The sequence below is a fragment of the Dipodomys merriami genome, unplaced genomic scaffold (assembly GCF_024711535.1).
Source record: "Dipodomys merriami isolate MVZ:Mamm:240054 unplaced genomic scaffold, mDipMer1.0.p SCAF_1, whole genome shotgun sequence".
Lineage (NCBI taxonomy): Eukaryota > Metazoa > Chordata > Mammalia > Rodentia > Heteromyidae > Dipodomys > Dipodomys merriami.
Window position 1 is genome coordinate 106,353,639 of NW_027202270.1, and position 10,263 is coordinate 106,363,901.

The window sequence follows — 10,263 nt, forward strand, 5'->3', positions numbered from 1 at the left end:
ATTAATTTCTAAGTAAGAGATACATGTTTATTTTTTGTGTGTAACAGATTTTGTGGCTGTTTACTGTGCAGACAAAGTTGTCAAATATGAAAAGGGGTACCTGGAAGCAGAGTATAAGGAAGACTCAAACACATTGTTTTGGCTTTAGTAATGGATGATGGTCAGCAAGAAAATCTTCTGGAGGTTGGAAAAATTGGAGAACAATTTTGCTATGTTACCATTTGTGGTAACATTGAAGACAGAAAATGTATCTAATGCAATTGTAGTTCTGGGCAAAAATGAATGAAGGCAAATGTTTAAAGCATAAGCTGATACTTTACTACTTGTACATGATCAAGTATTGCAAGAATAGTTCAATATAGTGCATGTGACTTTTGGGTCTCCCCTATTCTAGCTACTTAGTTCATCATCTTAATATATGTGTGTGATGGAATATGCCAGCTGATGGAATATGCCAGCTATCCTGTTTTTCATTAGTGTGGATAAACTATCAGCTTGCTGGTCTCAAATGGAACTAAGGAGGTATTACCTTTAGGTTATGAAAACCATTGCATAAAGTTAGTTTTTCTGGTAATATTTTACCTGTCTCTCTTCTTTACATTTTAGAGCAGGTTTGTATTCAGTATGGATGCCGGACACTTGTTATGGTTTGTCTATGGTATGTCTCTCATTGAGTCATGTGTTGAAGGGTTGGACCCCAGCTGGTGACATTATTTTGGATGTTTAAAAAACTTTAGGAGGTAGGGGAAGTAGATTATTGGTGGTGTTGTTGTTGTGTGTGTGTTTGCATGCACACACACTGGTACTGGTCTTAAACTCAGGGCCTGGATGCTGTCCATGAGCTTTTTTGCTCATGTCGAATGTTCTACCACTTGAAACACAGTTCCACTTCCAGCTTATTTGCTGGTTATTGGAGAAAAGAGTCTCACAGACTTTCCTGCCTGAGGTGGCTTCATCTCAAATCTCACCCTCCTGAGTAGTTAAGATCACAGGTGAGATCCACTGGCTACCAGCTTTGGAAGTATATGTTTGAGGTATATGTCTTGATCTTAGCACCTCTCTGTTCATCTCTCTTTGCTTCCTGTCCACCACGAAGTGAACAGCTTCTTCCTTCACATGTTCTTGCCACTGTGTTGCTTTGCCTCTGCCTGAGCCAGAATCAAAAGAGATACCTAGGGACTGAAATATCTGAAACCATGAACTAAGATAAATCTCTCCTTTCCTTAAGTTGTTTATGCCAGATGTTTTATCATGGTGATGCTTTGTCTGACTGAACCTTGCTGTAATGAATAAACCTGAAAATATCAATGACAGCAAAAATATTACTCTTGTAATAGTCCAATAAGGGTATTCTTTTCAGCAGGAAGTTTTCTTCCATGTGATGATTTAGTGAGCTCAAACTGAATTCTTTTTGTCTAAGATTCTGTCATCCATAAAATGCCCTGTGGTTCTCTGTCTCTTGCTAATGGAAGGTGGGTAGAGAGAATGGACAGAGGTAGTAAATTGTCTTGGCAAGGAAGGGATACATTACTTCTGTTTACATAGTATTGGCTAAAACTAGACATCTAGAAGCAAGAAAGTATAAGAAGTGAAGTTTTGGTTATGCAGTTCCTTTTCTCCTTCCTTCCTTCCTCCCTTCCTCCCTTCCTCCCTTCCTCCCTTCCTCCCTTTCTCTCTCTCTTTCTTTCTTTCTTTCTTTTTTAGTTGGTCATGGCACTTGAACTCTGTGCCCGGGCACAGAGCTCAGTTCAAGGTAGCATTCAACCACTTTAGCCACAGCGCCACTTCTGGTTTTCTGGTGGTTAATTGGAGACAAGAGTCTTATGGACTTTCCTGCCTGGGCTGGCTTTGAACTGTGATTCTCAGATCTCAGCCTCCTGAGTAGCTAGGATTACAGGCATGAGCCACTGGTGCCTGGCTATACTTTTCTTTTTCTTTTGATGCCAGTCCTGGGGCTTGAACTCAAGATTTGGGAGCCATCTCTGAGCTTTTGCTTAACACCAGCACTCTACCACTTGAGCTACAACTCAACTTCCTTTTTTTTGAAATTAGAGATAAGAGTCTCATGGATTTTCCTGCCTAGGCTGGCTTTGATCTACAATCTTCAGCTCTCAGACTTCTGAGTAGTTAGGATTAAAGGTGTGAGCCACTGGTAACTGGCTTCTAAGCAGTTATTTTTAGAAACATATACGATTTTATTGCTATTATTAAGTTGTAGTACCAAGGGGTTATTATTTCATAAGTCAGGTAATAATTATGTTACTTTTTGGACAATGTCACCCCTTCCTTTGCTTTCCTGCAGTTTCCTCCTTCCATCCCTGCCTACAAGTTGCACAGTTCAATTTCCACATAGTATATACTGAATAACATGACTGCGTTCGTTCTCTTCCTTTCTGCACCCTGTGTTTGCTCCCCCCCAGAAAAAGCAAGCAAGCAAGCAAGCAAACAAACCCCCAAATCAACAATAAAAATACCACCTCCACCACCAACAAAACCCATTTTTCCATATCCTGGAATTCATGTTGATATATAGTATTTTAAATGTTCTGAGGAGTTATACCTTTGTGTTCTCCCCCCTAAGAGTACCCTCCTTTAATCTGACTATAAGTGCCTAGAGTCCTGAATAAGTTGTCATATTCAGTTACAGTTATATTTTAGATCTAGCTTCACATATGAGAGAAAACATTCATCATTTGTCTCTCTGATCTTGATTTACCTCACTTAACACGATTTATTCTAGGTCTATCCATTTTTCTGCAAATGTCATATTATTATTTTTTCTAATGTGTGAGTAAAATTCCATTGTGTACATGTACCACCTGTTTTCAATCCACTCATCTATTGTAAGGCATCTGGGCTATTTCCATTACTTGGCTTTTGTGAGTAATGCCACTATGAACATGGATGTGCAAGTGTCTTTGCCATATCCTGACTTGTAATGTTCTGGGTAGATGCCCAGGAGTGGTATGTATGGGCCATTGGGCAGTTCTGTTTTTGTTTTCAGAGGAGCCTCCAAAACTTCTTCCTTAGTGGTTATACTAGTTACATTCCCACCAACAGTGCAATACAGTTCCTTTTATCCCAAATCCCCACCAGCATTTGTTGTTGTTTGAATTCTCTATGTCAGGTATAATAGTATCTAAAAGTTGTTTTAATTTGCATTTCCTTTATGGCCAGGGTTGTTGAGCATTTCCTCATATGTTTATTTTCCATTCTTACTTTATTTGAGAAGTGTCCATGTCCTTTGGAGGGGGGCTAATTTCTTGGGCCCCTTCTATATTTTGGATATTAGGCCTTTGACAGATGTATTGCTGGTAAAGATCTTTTCCTTGTCTGTTGATTGTCTTTCTTTAGTAATTATGTCCTTTGCTGTGCATAAACTTTGTCAAGTCTCCCTCCTAGTTGCTGAGCCCCTGGGCTATGCTATAAATTCTATATGTTTCTCCATCTTGCATTAGTTTCAAAGTTTCAGGTCTAATGTTAAGGTATTTGATCACTTGGAATTGATATTGGTGCACGGTGACAACTAGGGATCTAGTTTTAGTTTTCTACAGATGATGTCCAGTGTTCTCAACACTACTTATTGAAGAGGTTATCTTTTTTTCTATTGCACATTTTTGGCTCCCTTGTCAAATATCAGTTAACTGTAAGTTTATGGCTTTATTTATGGGTCTTCTAGTCTGTTCTATTGATCTCGTAGTCTGATTTTATGCCAGTACCAAACTGTTTTTGTTATTATAGTTCTGTAGTAGAGCCTGAAGTCTGGGATTGTGATACCACCAGCATTGCTTTTTTTTTTTTTTTTTGGCCTAAAATTGCTTTGGCTATTTGAGATTTTTTGTTGTGCCATTTAGATTTTTGGATTGTTTTCTTTATATTGGTGAAGAACATCACTGGAATTTTAATGGGGATTGCCTCAGATTTGTAAATTATCTTTGGAATGATATTAATTCTAATTATCTAAGAACATGGAAGGTCTTTCCATTTCCTGACATTGTCTTTGATTTTTTTCCTTCAGATTTTTATAGTTTTTACTAGAAAGGTCTTTTGTTTCCTCGGTTAAGTTTATTCCTGAATTTTTTTAGGCTATTGCAAATGGAATTCTTTTTCTGTTCCTGATTTCCCTCTTTGATTGTATATTCTGGTATATAGAAAGGCTACTGATTTTTTTGTGGGTTGATTTTATATCCTGCTACTCTGCCAAAGTTATTGATCAGCTGAGAGCTTGGGCTGGAGTCTCTTGTTTCCTTTAGATATAAAGATTATGTAGTCTAGGCAGTTACTTTTAAACGACAAGCCTATACTGTGAAAGAGGGTGGCTGAATTTTTTTTGGCAGCTGGGCATCTGCCACATCCTTGCCACACTATGTTTGGCTGATAGTCGGTATTATACTCAATGTATTTGCAGAGAATAGAGAAGGAAAAAGAAGGTAGAATATATGATTGATTTGGCCCTTCTATATTCAGATTTTAATTATTCTCTGTTTTTGGCCTTCCTTCTCCCTGTTTCCCTAATGTCTCTTAGAGACAGTTTTCCAAGTGTCTTTGAGTTAGAATCTATTTAGGGATTCAGTAGGTAGGTCAGCTTTCATTTCAATAGCAGCTTCTTCCTACTATGTTCTGTTCTGATCACATTTTCACAATATTTTCTATCTAGTTTTTGTCTGTCAGAAATTTTCCTCTGATCAACAACAATTTATTTTTCCACATTATCTATTGCTGTTTCATACTTGTTAGTGTCTTTCCTTCCCTAAGGGAAAAATACATACTGTGTACTTGTAAAAATTTCCCTTTAGAGTCTAACATAGGGAACAGCTCATGTTGAATACATAATAAATGCTGTTAACTGAATTTTTGAATTGTTTAGGGTCTCTCAAACTATGGTTTGCAGACTGATACAAGACCAATAACTGTTTTGGTACTCCTTTGCTGGAATATAAAGACAGAAACAATAAGTTTTAAGACTGTTATATCAGCTCAACAGAATAATTCTACATCTAATTAAAAACTATGGTTCTTAAGGATAGGTGTGTTGGCTCATGCCTATAACTCCAGCTATTAGGGAGGCAGAGAGATAGTTGTTTGAGGCTAGACAGGGCAGATCTTAGTATGATTTTTCTCTCAGAGTTGAGGGACCATTTTTCTGACAAGGTCTATTTTGATATTTATAACATCATTTGTGGGCCATATACAATTATGGATATAGGTAGATGGATTGAGGGCAACTGATGACAGTCATATTTGTCTACCCTATCATGTACCAAATTATTTTATGGGTCTTATTCAACATGACAGTAGTAGGAAATAAAGAAGTTTCCTGCTCCTACACCTATCTCAAAGAACAAGCTGGATGTGGTGGCTAAAACCTGTATTTCTAGCTGCATGGTAGTAAGGTCAAAGTTGAAGCAGGCCCCAAGCAAAAGTATAATACCATATCTGATATTTAATTGAAGTAAAAAGGGCTGGCCTATGGTTCAAGTGTTAGTGTGCTTGCATGAGGTTCTGACGACCCAAACAAATAAACAAATAACAAAAACAATTGTATTTCCTATTTTGGCTTTTTAAAGTTAGATTCCATCTTAACAAATACTTGGGTATGGTTGTGGTCACCTGTCTTCTCAGCTATGTGGGAAGTTTAACTAGTAAGATTGCAATAAAAGCCAGCCAGGGTAAAAAAACAAGGCCCTATTCAAAAACAATTAAAACAAAAAAGACTAGGAAATGGCTCAAATAGTAGAGCCACATGTCTAACAAGTGCAAGGCCCCAAGTTCAACTCTCTAGTATCATCAAATAAGTAATTGATAAAAATAATTTCAAAATAAAAACTTGTTTTTATCTTGCTTTCTTACTTTTGTCAAGATTAGGAATCTGCCTCTTCTCCTACTCACTACTGAATTTTAGTCATGAATTCAGAGACCTGGCATAAAATAATTAATATAACCACTGTTCCTAGAGAATTAGCACTTTTTTGCTTGTAGCATCATATAAGAATTGGCCAGGCACGGGTGGCTCATACCTGTAATCCTAGCTACTCAGGAGCCTACGATCTGAGGATTGGAGTTCAAAGTCAGCTGGGGCAGGAAAGTCTGTGAGACTCTTATCGCCAATAAACTACTCAGAAAAAAGATGAAAGTAGTGCTGTAGTTTGCTCACTAGGCTTGAACAACAACAAAAAAAGCTCAAGGACAATGCCCCAGCCCCAGGACTGGAAAAAAAAAATTGAACAAGTTACTATATATATTATATACATACAAGTTACCATTTTAGCCATTTTAAATGTACATTTCAATAATACAAGTATATTCATATTAGTCAGGGTGCATTGTACTCACAGACCGACATGTTGAATTGAAACCATTTTATAAAACTACTTACAGAAATAAGAAACTAAAATTAAAAGTATATTCACAATGTTATATGATCATCACCACCATCCACCTATTGAATGTTTCATAGTCCCAAACTAAAACTCCATGCCAAACAATAATTCTTCCCTCTCCTTCCTCACAAAGTAATTATCTAAACTTACTTACTTCTGGATTTTCTAACTTGCCTGCCTGGTTTGCTACCAGTATAAGTGAATATTTATTGAATTCTCCTTTTATATATGGAACTTGCCCAGACACTGCCTAGGGTTGAATTACATTTATTAAAAAAAGCTGCACAATTTTCCATAATACTAGCTAGTTTCCTGGGTGACAGATTCTTATTGCATCATATTTTTAAATCTTTCATCCAAATTCTAATTAAATGTGCAAAAGTACACAAGCTGTATTTTTATTTTAGAGGTTATCAGGAAAATAATGCAAGTCCAATATCTAAAATAGATACTGAGCTGAAATACTTTAATTGCATGTGAGATTTTTGAGTACTTAATTGAACATATTAAATATGATTAAATATGGAAGAAGATGATAGCTTGCTTATTTTTAAAAGCCTGGAAACATTTTTATAGCTATTTATACATTTTTTGAGCTATCCTAATTTTATTTCTTTCATCCTAACATCTTTTTCTTTGTCATGTTCATTTGTGCCTGTTTCTTTCCTTGACCTCTAAGTTCATCTATTTCCTATGGTTTTCTTGTTAGACTTTTACTTAGAAATCTCACCTTTTTCAGTTTCAATTATCTCTCTGTAGGCTATTAACCTTCTAAGTTCTGAATTTAAAACTGTGACCTGAATTTTTTTTGTGTGTGGTCTACTGAAAAATACAAAATGTGTTCATTATGGGGTTCTTTTTTCCTTTGACTTTAAATCTTCAATGTATGAATGTATGTATGTATGTATGTATGTATGTATGTATGTATGTATGTATGTATGTATGTATGTATGTATGTATGTATGTATATGTTTCATCTATTGGTGTTGGGGACTGAAACCAGAACCTGTCTTGGAAAAAAAAAGGAAACAAAGCAAAATTGAATACTTACATTGTCTATTCTCTGTCTCTCTCTGTCTCTCTTTCTCTCCTCTCTCTCTCTTTCTTTGCATTGCTACTTTCCTATGGTCAGTTTTAGTCGTTTTATTCAGAATGTTCTCTTATTTTCTATATAGCTTACCTTGTTTTCTCCAAGGAGCTTTATCTTATTATCACAGAATGTTGTATTTCATTTTCAAGCACCAGTTACTCTATTTAAATCTGTAAAATTCTGAATGCTTATACCACTCCTAATCTTGTCTTTATGTGTTATATTTTTAATGTCTTCCCACCATGAACAATGAGATTTATGGTAGAGACTATAATTTAAAATACTTTTCTTCCATGGATATTAGGATCCAAGCTCTGCTTCTGAGAGGCAAAGTATGGATAAATAGTCTCCCCCACCCTCATTTTTAATGATGGAAATAAAAACATCTAAAACCGAAGCTTACGGAAGAACCACTTGTTCTTACCGGTCTTGCATCTCTTCTCAAACTTGACGTGGGCCTCCCGTCTTGCCTTGCATTTAAGAGTTGGGTCTCTGAAGACATCTTTGTTGATCACAGTTTTGTCCAAGTGCATATCCCCAGAGTACCTTGTGGGCATAAGGTGATTGTAGTTATAAACTTTCACAAAGGACCTGATCTTTGACCTCTTGGCGATCTTCTTCTTCTTGCCCATGTTAGCTGTCACTTTTCAAGGATAGCGATCAATTCCTGCCACCTAAGCATGGTTTTAGGGTAATCTGAGGTGCCATCATCAATGTTCTTCACAATGATGGCTTTACGTCCGGAGTCGCATCTGGCCAGGACCAGCACCTCTTTCCCGGGTTTCATGAACATGCCCATTTCGACAGCACCCAGCTGATAAATAGCCTTTCCAAACATTAGAAAGCTGGAGAAAGTTGGGTTGGTCAGGAACATTTTGACACTGAGTCTGCCTTTTCACTTTAGTTATAGCATTATTGATTCATTTGACTTTGGCTTGAGAACCAGCAGAAACTCAGATGTTGGTAATGCACTTCCATTAGAGGCATAGCTTCCTAATGTTTGTTCTTTCTGTAATGGTGCTGTAAACTTTGCATATACACAAGTAGTGACACCCTAACTGAGCTTGTAAATACAGCCCTCTCTGATGGCACTGCATGACTTTGGAGGTCAACTGGAAAAGTGTCCAGGCATACCATATCTTTTCTCCATGCTGTGTCTCCTGCTCTGAGGGCAACCACACTGCTAGTAAGATGTTGGATTCTTGGCTAAGTCAGGAACTGAATGTGAATGTGTGTGTGTGTGTGTTAGATAACATTTATTTAAGGCTTACTGTGAGCCAAACTCACTTCTAGTTTCAATGCATATTAAGTTTTTGAATATTCATTATCTTTATGAATTAGCCATATTCATGAAAGAAAATTGAGAAAAGGAGAAGTCAAATAACTTTCTTTGATAGAACCACCTGTATGAATGAGGAGCTTTTTATCTAGAGTTTATATCTATCTCTCTATGTCTCTCTCTATCTCTCTATCTTTTTGTTGGTTGTGGGGCTTGAACTCTGGACCTAGGCACTGTCCCTCATCTCTTCTGTTCAAGGTTAGTGCTCTACCACTTGAGCCACTGCGCCACTTCTGGTTTTCTGAGTGATTTATTGGAGATAAAAGTCTCATGGACTTTCTTGCCTGTTCTAGCGTTGAACTGTGATCCTTAGATCTCAGTCTCCTAAGTAGCTAGGATTATAGGCATGAGCCACTGGCGCCCGCTTAGGATTTATATTTTTAAATGCTGTACTCTAATAACATACATGAAATGCTGCCATCCCTTTTAAATTATTCTCCCTCTAGAGAGGCCTGTGGAGAGCGCCTCCCAGAGCAGAGCAGGGCAGGCCTGTGGAAAGTACAGAGGCCTGGAGAGGAGGAGGAAGGGAAGAAAGGAAAAGCCTTCCCCTTTGGAGATTTGGAGATTTGGAGATTTGAGGTTTGGTGGTTTTCAGACCAACTAATAAAGGTTGGGGGCGGGGGGTCAGGACTGCCTATTGGAGGCTTGGAGATTTGGTGGTTGAGGCTATTCTTGGTTCTGGGTAGTTAGCCCAGGACAAGATCGTATCAAGACCCCTTTCTGGTGTCAATAGTGTAAATAAACTTCTTTTGTCCACCTTTCACTGTCTGTGCCTTGATGGATTGTCTCACTCTCCGTAGTTCATAAGTGTTCCATATCTTTGCTATGGTGAATAATGCTATGATAAGCATAGTTGTGCTGGTAGCTTTAGTATGGTCTTATTTGTGATCATTTGGGTATATGCCCAGAAGTGGGATTGCTGGGTCATAGGGTCGCTCTAGGTGGAGTCTTTTGAGGAACCACCATACAGCTTTCCAGAGTGGCTGAACAAGTTATACACTCCCACCAACTGTGTAGTAGGGTTCCCTTTTGGCCACATCCCCTCCAGCATCTGTTGTTGTTGGGTTTCTTTTTTCTTTTGTCAGCTGTGGAGCTTCAGTTCTGGGCCTGGGTGCTGTCCCTGAGATCTTCAGCTCAAGGCTAGCGCTCTACCACTTGAGCTACAGTGCCACTTCCGGTTTTCTGGTGGTGAATTGGAGATGAGTTGGACTTCTTTTTTTTTTTTTAAGCAAATCTTATCAGAAAAAGAAGAGAACACACCCAAATAAACAAACTCAGAGATAGGAAACATCACCACAGAAAAAAACCAAGATTCAGAACATTATAAGGGAATACTTCTCAAACCTTTATGCTAATAAGTTTGGGAATATGGAAGAAATGGATGATTTCCTAGCAAATATCGACATGCTGAAACTAAATCAAGATGAGTTAAACCAATTTAACAGACCCATATC

At 37.7% G+C, this 10,263-nt stretch overlaps 1 pseudogene; it reads right to left on the reverse strand.

Annotated features, from left to right (window-relative positions):
- Positions 1-7,856: 7,856 nt before the first annotated feature.
- LOC138804022 (large ribosomal subunit protein eL27-like) lies at positions 7,857-8,269 on the reverse strand (annotated as a pseudogene).
- Positions 8,270-10,263: the final 1,994 nt, after the last annotated feature.